The sequence below is a fragment of the Cololabis saira genome, chromosome 15, assembly GCF_033807715.1.
Source record: "Cololabis saira isolate AMF1-May2022 chromosome 15, fColSai1.1, whole genome shotgun sequence".
NCBI classification, from domain to species: domain Eukaryota; kingdom Metazoa; phylum Chordata; class Actinopteri; order Beloniformes; family Belonidae; genus Cololabis; species Cololabis saira.
Genome location: NC_084601.1, coordinates 43126226 through 43140162, shown reverse-complemented (window position 1 = coordinate 43140162; position 13937 = coordinate 43126226).

Here is a 13937-nt window from a genome sequence, read left to right as displayed (position 1 = left end):
AGGGCCTGCCATCTCAGGGAGGGGGATGTTCATCGTATCATTTTATTTAGATGAATTCTTATCAATTGTTAGATGATATTGGTGAATAAATGGCACAATAGTTTTTTTTTTTTTTAAAGACCTTTGAAAAAAAAAAGGCACTTTGGGCGTCTGAGCAGAGGGGGCGGGTCCTTGAGCTTAACCCTCCGCCCCCTCTGCACGTGCCGGCCCTCCAGGTTACTTTTAACTCAGTTGAAATTGAAATAAATTCCTTAGAATAACAGAAGCCATAGACTCAGTTTGCACATGTTCAAACAAACAGCCCCAGAGTTCAGTTCAGTTGGTGCAGATTGTTCTCTTGCTGTAATTACCTGGTGTTGATGCCTGTCGAGGGTTGGGGGTGGATGTGGATCCTAGAGGAAACCAGCTCAACACACCGGTGGAAAAGGTTCAGAATAAACATCAATAAGACGACGAGCAGATCCTGAAACAGGAAATCCATCATTCACCCTTCAAATCAAATCCTAATGAGAGAGTGTTCATGGAGTATAAGTACTTTAATAAATGTGTCCTCTGTTTAAGTTAGATCTGATTCATCTAAACGTGATGTAGAGGCGGGTGGGACGGGTGTTGAAACTAGTGATGTGGGGATCAATACTGAAATATTGATACTTCTGATACCAGATCTGTTTGCTGTAAAATCGATTCTCAAACAAAAATATTGATACTTTGGATACTTCAGTCATTTGTGGTATATATAATAATAATAATAATAATAATAATAATAATAATAATAATAATAATAATAATAATAATCATAATAATAATAATAATAATAATAATTATTATTATTATTATTATTATTATTATTATTATTTGTTTTTAATTATTATTGTTACTATTATTATTTTATTTTTTATATTATTATTATTATTATTATTATTATTATTATTATTATTATTTGTTTTTAATTATTATTGTTACTATTATTATTTTATTTTTTATATTATTATTATTATTACTATCAGCTTTATTATATCTATTATTATTACTATTATTATTATTATTATTTTATTTTTTCACATTATTATTATTATTATTATTATTTCATATAATAATAATAATAATAATAATAATAATAATAATAATAATAATAATAATAATAATAATAATAATAATAATAATAATAATAAAATTATTATTATTATTATTATTATTATTATTATTATTATTATTTTTTTATTATTAACAGGAATACGGTGGAAAGTAACTAAACTATTCAGATTCTGTCTAAATGTTGCTGGTAGGAACTACTTTTCATTTTTATAGTAGTTCTTATTTTAGTTTACTATTCTCTCTCTCTTATTTTAATGGTTTTATTATTTTACTGAGGATCTTTTTAGTGATTTAGTGATTTTTCTGTTGTTGTAGCAGCTCAGCTGTATCATAAATAAGGCTGATACCTCAGTTTACTTCTGACTTTAAAATAAATAGCTAAATAACTGATGCCTTTTATTTTTAAACTATCTAAAATACAACACAATCGAACGAGGAACCTTCATGATTAAACTGAAACTCTTCCACGAGTCCAGGATGGGCCGCTCGTCTCCATGGCAACTGAGAAATTAGTCCTTTACTTTTCCATAAATTGGTTTTCAGTGATTAATGGACTTTAAAAACTTGCACGTGCAAATAATAAACGATGCAAACTCGAGCAGATGTTTTATTTATTTCCTCCTGGAATCAAGTAGTTCCAGCTCTTTGTCTCCATCTGCTGGACAGAGGCGGTTACTGCAGGAAGTTACTTTACATTATTATTCACCTGTTCTCATGTTAGATGCAACTGTGAGCTAAAACATGTGACCATAGTGGGTCTTAGTTTTAGGTAATAAATACATATAAATATAAATACAAATACTGCAGGAAGTTACTTTAAATCTTTATTCACCGCTATTTTCTTTCTCATGAACAAAATAAAAACATCAATATAACAAAATAAAAGATGATGAGGTGAGAAATATGAAGGATTTTTAGTGCCAAAATTAAATAAATAAATACATCATTAATTAATTAAAATGATAATTGAATATATCATTAATTAATAAAATGTGTCATTAATTAATTGAATACTGAAATAATTAAAACATTTTTTTACTTAAAATGAATTGTATTAGTGACATATTTCATTCCAATTTTATTTTAATTAACGTTATGTTAATTAATGTGTCATTAATTAATTTAATTAATGATACATTTAATTAATGAATGATGCAATTAATTTCCATTTTAATTAATTAATGACACATTTCATTCAAATTTTAATTAATTAATGACACACGTAATTAATTAATTACACATTTAATTAATTAATTATATATTTAATTCCCATTTTAATTAATCAATGACACATTTAATTAATTAATGATACATTTAATTAATTAATGATATATTTAATTCCCATTTTGATTAATTAATGAAACATTTAACTCATTAATTATGTATTTATTTATTTAATTTTGGCACTAAAAATCCTCCATAAGTTTTAGGTAAATACATATAAATATAAATAGAACAGCTGATGAAGGAAAACATGTTTAAGAAGAAAGAATAAAAGATAAAGAGGAAACTCAGGCGGGTAAAACCAAGTACCCCCTCCTGCTTCAACAGGAAGTTGGACCGGAGTCCACGAGTCGCTGCTCGTCTCCATGGCAACTGAGAAATCAGTCCTTTACTTTTCCATGAATTGGTTTTCAGTTATTAATGGACTTTAAAAACTTGCACGTGCAAATAATAAACGATGCAAACTCGAGCAGATGTTTTATTTATTTCCTCCTGGAATCAAGTTGTAAAACATCAAACATCATTAGAAGTCGTTTAATTCTGAGTCAAAAACGCAAAACTTCTTGTTTATAACGTTTACATGTTCAGATTTCTTAAATGTATAAAACTAAAACCACGTTTAAATATCTGCTACTGATCAAAGGCACATCTGGTCGGGTCGGCCTAAGGACATTCTTGGGACCAGTGGCGGCTGGTGATAAAAAGTTTTGGGCGGCGCACTGGCGAGTGGGGATTACAACACAACTATAAACTCTACTTGAACATACATTTTTCTCTCCTCTCCTTCAGGCCAGCAAATGTTTCAAAGACTTTCTGATTGAAATCTGTCATTCTCTTTTCCAAGGAGAGCATGGCCGGTGCATTCAGCCTCGTAGCACCCTATAATGTAATATTATTATAATTATAGGGTGCTACAAGCCTCTCCTGGTCCTGGTGTTTCTGGGAAAGGTTTTCACTCTTTTCAAGGTTGAGAAGCTTCAGCTTCAGCTGCTCATGGGTGATGAGGATCTTTAAAAGAGGGACAGTTTCTGAAAAGACCTCCGCAAGATTGTTCTCCATGAACAGCTGGAATAAGTCGACTCCACAACACCACAACATCCTCTCATGAAATTATTATTTGTAATGAAATGTAGTTTTTCTGCTGCCATTGTCTGCTGTCTTGCGGTTGTGACTCCGTTTGTAGCAGTGACAGATACAGTCGCACGTCTACACCGTCAGGGGTGTGACTTTGATTGACAGCTCATGAATCAATCAGATTGGATGAAGAATGACAGAACACACGCTGATTGGACACAGAGGAGAGTCTTTGAGTAACCAATTAGAGACCAGCATGAAGTCACATGGAAGAAAAGTTTAAGAACATACAATACACACTCATTTGGCCATTGAAACCTATGTATTTTAGTCTGCACAAAAAACAACTCATATAAACCCAGTATGGGATGGGAAGGCTTGAAAAGTTAAAAGTCAGACACATTTTATGAGTGCACAGATGTGATAATTACTTTTTATTACGTCATTTATGTGTACTGTGTCTATATTTTTTCCTGTAATTTTAATGCGGGCGGCGCCCTAGCGTCCCCTAGTGACAAGCCGCCACTGCTCGGGACCTTCTCGGGTCGGCTTTGGGACATTCTTGGGTTGGCCTCAGGGTCCTCATTTTCGGGTCAACCTTGGGTCGGCCTAAGAACATCTTTCGGGTCGGCCTAAGGACATCTTTCGGTCGGCCTAAGGACATCTTTCAGTCGGCCTAAGGACATCTTTCAGTCGGCCTAAGGACATCTTTCGGTCGGCCTAAGGACATCTTTTGGTCGGCCTAAGGACATCTTTCAGTCGGCCTAAGGACATCTTTCAGTCGGCCTAAGGACATCTTTTGGTCGGCCTAAGGACATCTTTCAGTCGGCCTAAGGACATCTTTCAGTCGGCCTAAGGACATCTTTCGGTCGGCCTAAGGACATCTTTCAGTCGGCCTAAGGACATCTTTCGGTCGGCCTAAGGACATCTTTCGGTCGGCCTAAGGACATCTTTCAGTCGGCCTAAGGACATCTTTCGGTCGGCCTAAGGACATCTTTCGGTCGGCCTAAGGACATCTTTCGGGTCAACCTCGGGTCAACCTCGGGACATTGCCGGGTCGTCTCTGGTGCCGGTGACTCGCTGCTCTGAGTCGCTCTCAGCATTTAAATCTAATTATCGTCATGTGAGAGGAATCAAACCCCCGACCGGGTCGTCTTCTCTTCTCTCTCTTACGCTGAGTCATGTTGGAAACGGCTGCTTTAGTCACATCTAAATTCTCATGTTATTACATTTTATGATTAGTTTTATTATAAAATCATACAAATTATGTTCAGAGCAAAATCAAAAATGCTCCCTGACTCAATGCAGAGGTTTTTTTCAATCCAGGAGACTCCCTATAATCTTAGAGGTTTCTGCAATTTCACTGTACAAAAAGCTAAAAAAGGTCTGAAAAGGAGACGAGTCTCCGTTACTGGAGTTAAATTCTGGAATGATGCAAACATACATTTAAAAACATGTCTTTTGGTTTTTAAGAAAATGGTTTATAAAGCTATTTTTGAAGCTTATAAGTGCGATTGACCATCTGTTAATGTTTCTTTGCTTTTCTGTTGTTTTTTTGCTTTTCTATTCCCTCTTTGCTTTTCTGGAAGTTGGTAGCCAAAAAAAAGAAAGTTGGTAATATAGGATAGGCTTTTATAAGCGGTTTGCTTCTGCCTTTTCAGTCATTGTTTAACACAGGGGTGTCAAACTCATTTTACTTGGCGGGGCCGGATTTGACCAATTTCTTTTTCGCGGCCGCACGCTCAAAATAACAAAAACTGTGCGGAAGATTTTTTTTCTAATTCTTTTTTTTTACTATTGTTATCTAATCCAGTATCAGTTTAGTTAATTTTAAAGGAAATATGCACTTTGTTTACACTCTAATTATGTAAAATATATTTCTTCAGGATCTTTTCTTGAAATTTCTCGTTTTTTTTTTAATTATGTAAGATACTTTTAATATCATTTTACAAAGATAAACAGAAACAAGTATGTTTTTTTTATATTTCACTTTTTTATAGGAAATTTAATTAAAAGCCAAATCTTTCTTATTACATCCAAGAGTGTTTCTTTGTGATTTAGAGATTTTTCCAGTACAATTAAATGTATTTATTTTTAAAAATTGGCGCGGATATTTACGCCAGTGTGCCCAAAAAGTCAGCACTTCTTTTAACTGTTTTACTTTGTCACTATCCTCGTATTCAAAACTGAAAGTCTCAGAATAAATATCTTCTATCATCTTTTTTAGCAGTGATATTTTTCCTGCGAAAATATATAATAGTAGTCAGTTAATAAAAATAAACCGTCTACAAAGAAATAAAATCGGCAAATACATTCTAGAAAACTAAAAAAATGTCAAACTGCTCTATTTGTGGAATAACGATGGATTTGTAGAAGAAATATATTATGGGATATGCTGCGATTCATGGCAATTATTTATGCCTTCCTTTTTAGTAAATGGACATTTTTCGTTTTTTTTGCGTTGGAAACTTCTCGCACATTTGACATCCCTGTTTTAACACATGATTATTGGTTTTGTGTGAAATGTTAATGTTAATGCGTAATGTTTTTTTGGTGTTCGCACTGTCAGTGCTCGGGCCCTAATTATCCCGATCGATGGGATTGGACGCCGGAGGAAACCTGATACGCTCACGTCCTGGCCGGGGGGTCTCTGTGATGTCATCAAGGGGCGGGGCTTGGGTCGGACAAACGGACCCGGGAGCTTTACGTAGGTCCCAGGTGCTAAGAAGCTAAGTGATGACAGCTAGTTGTTGGCTGTGCTGGCTGTCAATCAAAGATCCACGCCCCTAAACCGCTTGTTGCTCGGTTGGAGCGCTGAAGTTCAGATGTGGATCTATAAGAACTGTTGACCTCCGGACGAGTGTGAGTGTATACATTTTTTTTTCTTTTTTTATTCTCTTTTTTAAATTTATTTATTTTCTTTTTTAATAATTGTATTTATTTTTTTTATTTTATTTTTTTATTTAATGTAATTTATTTATTTTATTTTTCATTTTTACTTTTTTTAAGTTTGTTTTTATTTCTTTTTTGTTTTGTTTTTTCTTTTCTTTTTTAAATTTATTTATTTTCTTTTTTAATAATTTTATTTATTTATTTAATTTTTTATTTAATGTAATTTATTTATTTTATTTTTCATTTTTACTTTTTTCAAGTTTGTTTTTATTTCTTTTTTGTTTTGTTTTTTCTTTTCTTTTTTTTAAATGTATTTATTTTCTTTTTTATTTATTTTATTTTTCATTTTTACCTTTTTTAAAGTACTTCCATACTTTTTTTTAACGTAGTTTTTATTTATTTTTTGTTTTGTTTTTTCTTTTTTTTCTTTTCTTTTATTTCTTTTTTTTAATTTTAATTTATTTATTTTTCTTTTTTTAAATGAGTTTTTACATGATCGTGGAATTATTCTATTCAGATTTAAAATCGGAATAAACCAGCCACTTACTTCAGAATTAAGTTTAATTCAGAATGTCCATTTTCATTCAGAATTAGGTGTTTACATGGTCATTTTTACTCATTTTAAATCAGATTTAATTTTAATTCTGAATTAAAGAGGAATTAAACTCCCCAGGTCCACGCCCCCAAACCGCTCGTTGCTCGGTTGGACCGATGAGAAGTGCCGACCTCTGGACGACCTTTTGGAGCTCCTCCTACTCCCCGGTTGGCTCCGCCCCCTTGGGGAAACCCCGGGGAACATCAAAGACTGAGACTAACGACTAAACGATGTGAAACCAGTTTCCAGACATCAAAGGAGTCTGAACTTTAACTTCAAACTGGAAACAGGAAGCGCTAACTTCGTTTCACCGACGCCCAACAAATCTAATTTGAGTGTCTGAACGGCACAAAACCAGATTATCACGGTTAAAAACCTCAAAACAGCCGTCAGATGTCAGAAAAAAACCCTTTTGTGAGGATTTTCAGACGTTTTTCCAGTTTGGCTCAAAGAAACTGAAGAAAACGTGTCTGGCAGGAGTGGGCGTGGCCTAGTGGGTCACATGACCGGATCACATGACCACCTGAACGATCATCACCGCCTTCGTCTTCTGATGCTTCAAAATTAAAGATGTACCAAATCCTGCTGGGCCATCTTCAATCAAAAAGGGTGTCCGAAAATCGTAAGGGTAATTGACATCGCTCCAACCCAAATGGTCAAAGGACGTGTATGAGACGGATATTGTTTAAACCTATTACTCACAATGTGAATATTTCATTTACTCAGGGGAGTTTCCCTGAATACTGGAAACCTGCGGCTGCTTTTAAGTGTTTTTTTAAGAGTGCCGACCCTCACTTAGTATCCAATTATAGACCAGGGATCAGCAACCCGCGGCTCTTTAGCGCCGCCCTAGTGGCTCCTGGAGCTTTTTATAAAATGTTTTACCTTTTTTTTTCTTCTTTTTTTCCCTGTTTTTGTCTTTTTTTTCTTCTTTTTTTCTTCCTTTTTCCTTTCCTTTTTAATCTCGACATTTCAACTTTTTTCTCGAAATTTTGACCTTTTTCTCTGAATTTTGACTTTTTTCTTTGAATTTTGACTTTTTTCTCAACATTTTTCGACTTTTGTCTCGACATTTCGACTTTTTTCTCGACATTTCGACTTTTTTCTCGACATTTCGACTTTTTTCTCGACATTTCGCCTTTTTTCTCAACATTTCGACTTTTTTCTCGACATTTCAACGTTTTTCTTGACTTTTTTCTCGAGATTGTACTTCAACATTAATTTCGATATTTTGACTTTTTTCTCGACATTTAGACTTTTTTCTTGACTTTTTTCTCAAGATTGTACTTCAACATTTTTCTCAACATTTCGACTTTTTTCTCAACATTTCAACTTTTTCTCGACATTTCGACTTTTTTCTCGACATTTCGCCTTTTTCTCGACATTTCGACTTTTTTCTCAACATTTCAACTTTTTCTCGACATTTCGACTTTTTTCTCAACATTTCGACTTTTTCTCGACATTTCGACTTTTTTCTCGACATTTCGACTTTTTTCTCGACATTTCGACTTTTTTCTCGACATTTCGCCTTTTTTCTCGACATTTTGACTTTTTTCTCGACATTTCAACGTTTTTCTTGACTTTTTTCTCGAGATTGTACTTCAACATTAATTTCGATATTTTGACTTTTTTCTCAACATTTCGATTTTTTTTTCACGAAATTTTTACTTTTTTCTCAACATTTCAAATTTTCTTTCACAAAATGTTGACTTTTTTTTTTCCGACATTTCGACTTTTTTCTCGAAGTGCATAATGAAAAAATCAATCTTCCCCCAGTTCTAACAAATATAGAAACATGCAGCATGTGTTTCTTCATTCTAAGGCTGATAAAAGACTTTTCTTTTTTTTTTGTCCAATATGGATCTAAAACATTTTGGGTTGCTGACCCCTCGAATAGTCAAATAAGCTTATACTTCCTGTCGTGTCCAAGGTAATTGAAGAATTAGTGACAAACCCACTAATTTCTCATCTCAACTCTAGTCGGCTCCTACATCCCAACACGGCTTTAGGGCCAACACTCAACAGAAACGCCAACCGTCTACTTTATTGAAAGCATTAAGTCTGTAATGGACAGAGAGGGTGTCGTTGGAGCAATATTTTTTAGATCTTCGAAAAGCCTTTGACACTGTCAATCATGATATCCTTCAGTCTAAGGCCCTGTTTCCACGTATCAAAAACGCTGGTGTTTTCCTGCGTTTTGTTCGTTCGTTTACACCAAAACGAAGCTCAAAGTCTCCAAAAACCATCATTTCTGAAAAAGTGTAGATTTTTAAAACCTCCGTCTTCACGTTTGCTTGTAAACGGAGAGAAACGGACATTTAGGCTTCAGAACGTCACATTATGAGACAGAAACGTCACCACACTGCAAAAACTCAACATCTTAACAAGAATGTATAAAAATCTCATTACACTTAAAACAAGATTTATCACTGAAAAAAAGTGAAAGTTTACTTGAAACAGGTGAAAATTGTCAAATAACAAGTTATTTATCTGGTGATGACTCTTGTTTTAAGTGTAATGAGATTTTTTGACTAAAAATGAGACATTTTAACTAGAAATAAGACAAATATTCCTGGTAAGATTTTGAGTTTTTGCAGTGCAGCGTCATGAGTGACACCTGTGGTTACAATTAGTTTGTAACCGTCATTATTTTCTTGTATTTTACCTGTTTTATATTCTAACGTCACACTTAAAAGTAACTCCACTTCTCTGTCACTCCAAACCAAAGACTCTGGTTCATCTTGGAAGTAACTGGAAGTTACTCGTGTCATTTGTTGATGTTTTTTTCCAGGATTCTGATTGGCTAGCATGACTTTATCTTCTCGTTACACTGCCCCCTGTAGGTTTGGCTGCTCATAGCACCTTAACAGATATTTATGCAGGTTCCTGGAAATGATGGGATTTTTATAAACGTAGAGGGGGAAATATCAGTTTTGAGAAATTTTGAGAAAAAAGTCGGAATCTTGAGAAAAAAGTCGAGGAAAAAAGACGAAATCCTGAGAAAAAAGTCTATTTTGAGAAAAAAGTCAAAAGTTTGAGAAAAAAGTCGAGAAAAAGTCAAAATTTTGAGACAAAGTCGAGAAAAAAGTCAAAATTTTGAGAAAAAAGTCGAGAAAAAAGTCAAAATTTTAAGAAAAAAGTCGAGAAAAGTCAACATTTTGAGGAAAAAGTCAAAATTTTGAAAAAAAAAATAGAGAAAAAAGTCAAAATGTTGAGAAGTAACTCCACTTCTCTGTCACTCCAAACCAAAGACTCTGGTTCATCTTGGAAGTAACTGGAAGTTACTCGTGTCATTTGTTGATGTTTTTTTCCAGGATTCTGATTGGCTAGCATGACTTTATCTTCTCGTTACACTGCCCCCTGTAGGTTTGGCTGCTCATAGCACCTTAACAGATATTTATGCAGGTTCCTGGAAATGATGGGATTTTTAGAAACGTAGAGGGGGAAATATCAGTTTTTGAGAGATTTTGAGAAAAAAGTAAAAGTTTTGAGAAAAAAGTCAAAATTTTGAGAAAAAAGTCGAAATTTTGAGAAAAAAGTCAAAATTTTGAGAAAAAAGTTGAAATGTTGAGGAGAAAGTCGAAATTTTGAGAAAAAAGTGGAAAGTTTGAGAAAAGAGTCGAAATTTTGAGAAAAAAGTTGAAATTTTGAGAAAAAAGTTGAAATGTTGAGGAGAAAGTCGAAATTTTGAGAAAAAAGTGGAAAGTTTGAGAAAAGAGTCGAAATTTTGAGAAAAAAGTTGAAATTTTGAGAAAAAAGTTGAAATTTTGAGAAAAAAGTTGAAATGTCGCGAAGAAAGTCGAAATTTTGAGAAAAAAGTCGAAATTTTGAAAAAAAAGTCGAGAAAAAAGTCAAACATTTTAGAAAAAAGTCAAAATTTTGAGAAAAAGTCAAAATGTCGAGAAGTAACTCCACTTCTCTGTCACTCCAAACCAAAGACTCTGGTTCATCTTGGAAGTAACTGGAAGTTACTCGTGTCATTTGTTGATGTTTTTTCCAGGATTCTGATTGGCTAGCATGACTTTATCTTCTCGTTACACTGCCCCCTGTAGGTTTGGCTGCTCATAGCACCTTAACAGATATTGATGCAGGTTCCTGGAAATTGATTTTTATAAACGTAGACGGGGAAATATCCGTTTTTGTCTATGTGGAAACGTGGCCTAAATTTTGGCCAATTTAATTTTTCTCAGTGTACGTCCAACTGGTTCAAATCATATCTCACTAACCGATCTCAGTGTGTTCAAATACAAAATATAAAATCTACTTTCAAAGATCTTGTCACCGGTGTTCCCCAGGGTTCAATCCTGGGTCCGATCCTTTTCAGTCTGTACGTAAACGGTCTACCATCAGTGGAGGATGTGAGGTCGTTACGTACGCTGATGATACCGTGATGTTTGTAAAGGGTAAATGACCTTTGTAAGCTGCTGCTCAGCTACAAAGGTCATGGTAAACGTTACCTTTCGCCTACAAATGTTCATTAATGTACATCGTCCCTCTATAACAAATACATGCAAATCAAATCAATGTTTTATGTCCATTTTCTCCTCTAGTTAGTGTTTAGTAACTTTTCTAGTTAGTGTTTAGTAAAGCGTTGTAGTGTTTTTTTCCTCCTAAAGGGGAGTTTTTACCTGTTTATGTAATAACTGACGCTGTTTAAATAAAGTTAAATTAAAAACTTCACATAGAGAAAGAATCACACAGAGACGTCGTTAAACACTCATGTATTTCCTTTTTCACACCTTTCACTATCCTGAAGTTACAGAAGATTGAAATAAAAACCAACCCACGTCCGAGTCTTCGTCTCCTTCAGCTTTGATTGATCGTCTTATTGATCGTCTTGTTCTGGATCAGCAGTAAAAGCTCCAGTCGGATCAGAAACAGAGATACAGATTCAGACATTCAGGCCAGTTTTGTTGCAAAAGCTTTACATTATTTACAAAACTCACAAAAGAAGAGTCTTTCTCTTTCATCTTCTTTGACGTCTACAGTTCTGATGTGCTTGATCTCTCCAGCGGTTATTGATCGGGCTACGATGCTCAGCGGCATCAGCACCAGCAGCCGATCAGGAGTCACGTCTTTCCAAATTAAAGTGATCAAATTAATGTTTCCCTGCGGTGCAGGAACGGTGTTGATAACAGGGTTGCTGTTACCGTGACGACCGTAAAACCTCCTCATTACCAACCAGGTGTGTTTTCAGATCTAAACCCTCCAGGACGTGAAGTTCATTAAATATTAGACGTTAAAACCTCGTTATCAGTTCAGGTCGACTGCACTCGTCTGGAACTGGGACTAAACTCTAAAGTACTGCAGGGGGTCCTGCAACTTAGAAAGAAATAAAGGCAATCTTAACCAAATTAAGAGTTAATATATATATATATATATACAGGGTGCGATTTGCCTAATAACAACCAGAATACACAGAGTCCGTGTTCATTCTGCTTGTGTGTGACTTTGATACCGGGAGCGAGTCGCGCCCACAGGAAGCAGTTTTATTTTGAAAACCAACCGTTTTTTCTTGCATTCCAAAAGTCCGACTTCCAGCCCGCCAAAATAAAAGATACAGTCAGTCAAATGAATGAAAAAATAAAGAATCCAGAGCAGCAAATCCTCATATTTTACAGGATCACAACCAAAAATCCAGAGAAAGTTGAGAATGTTTTCTGTTAAACTGATATCGAGAAAGAATTAAAAAAATATTTATTTTGTTTATTTGTTTTTATTTGGCACATTCAAAAACAATATTAGGAGAAAATATTTCTGCAAATGCAGTGGTTCAGTTCATGTTCAAAATAGGCCTACCGCCTACGTTATGTAGCTTAAGGGTAAGGTTTACGCAAGAAACAAGTTTTCATATAACCTAATTTTTCTGAATAAAAATATTTCTCAAAATTACCCCCCCCTCTGGTTTTTTCACAAATCGCACCCTGTATACATATATATATATATATTTTTTTTTTAATATATATATTTATATATATATATATATATATATATATATATATATATATATATATATATGTATATGTATATATATTTATATATGTATATATATTTATATTTATATATATATATATATATATATATATATATATATATATATATATATTTATATATATATATATATATATATTTATATATATATATATATATATATATATATTTATATTTATATATATATATATATATATTTATATATATATATATTCGCAATCATATATATATATATATATATATATATATATATAAATATATATATATATATATATATATATAAATATATATATAAATATATATATATATATATATATATATATATAAATATAAATATATATATATATATATATATATATATATATATACGATTGCGAAAACTCCATTAACAGGTGATCATAATCTACTTTTGACAATAACTATTTAGTCTACAACTCTACATAAATGATTCCCATGACGTGAGTGTCATCGGACTCGGTATTGAGTCCTTGACGTTTATTGGTGAAAATTGCATTCGCGAGGGCTCGTTCATCCGTTCATCGCTGCTTGCAGCTTTAATTGGTCTTGAATTTGCTGACATCGAGTGACTCAGGTCTGGTGTTTAATACCCCAGGATTCCCCCTCGTCCGTCCGTCAGATGTGCTGCAGATATTCAATGTGACGGAATCAGATGGAGGTGAAGATGTGATTTTCCTTCAATCATTCCTGTCACTGATGAAAGAGAAGAATAGTCCTCAGAAACCCAGAGATCTGGTTTTGATGCTTCCCCCCCAAATCCGTGACAGTCCTGACCCCCGTCACCCTCAGTAGAATCCTGATGAAGAAATCTGAGCAATAATTCACCGTCCAGCCGTCCCGGCGTCGCTTCAGCAGTTCTGATTTAAGTTTCAACAGAAAGTCTTTTCTTTTCAATCTCTTCATCAAAATCTCATCTGTTCCTTTCACTGAAGACGCCGCAGAGCTGACGGCTCATTTCTCCGAGTTAAGAGCTGGGAACATTGTGTTCTCACAGTCCAACATTGTGTTTTTCGTCCTCTGGAACAAAAAGACGAGAACTTTAACAGAA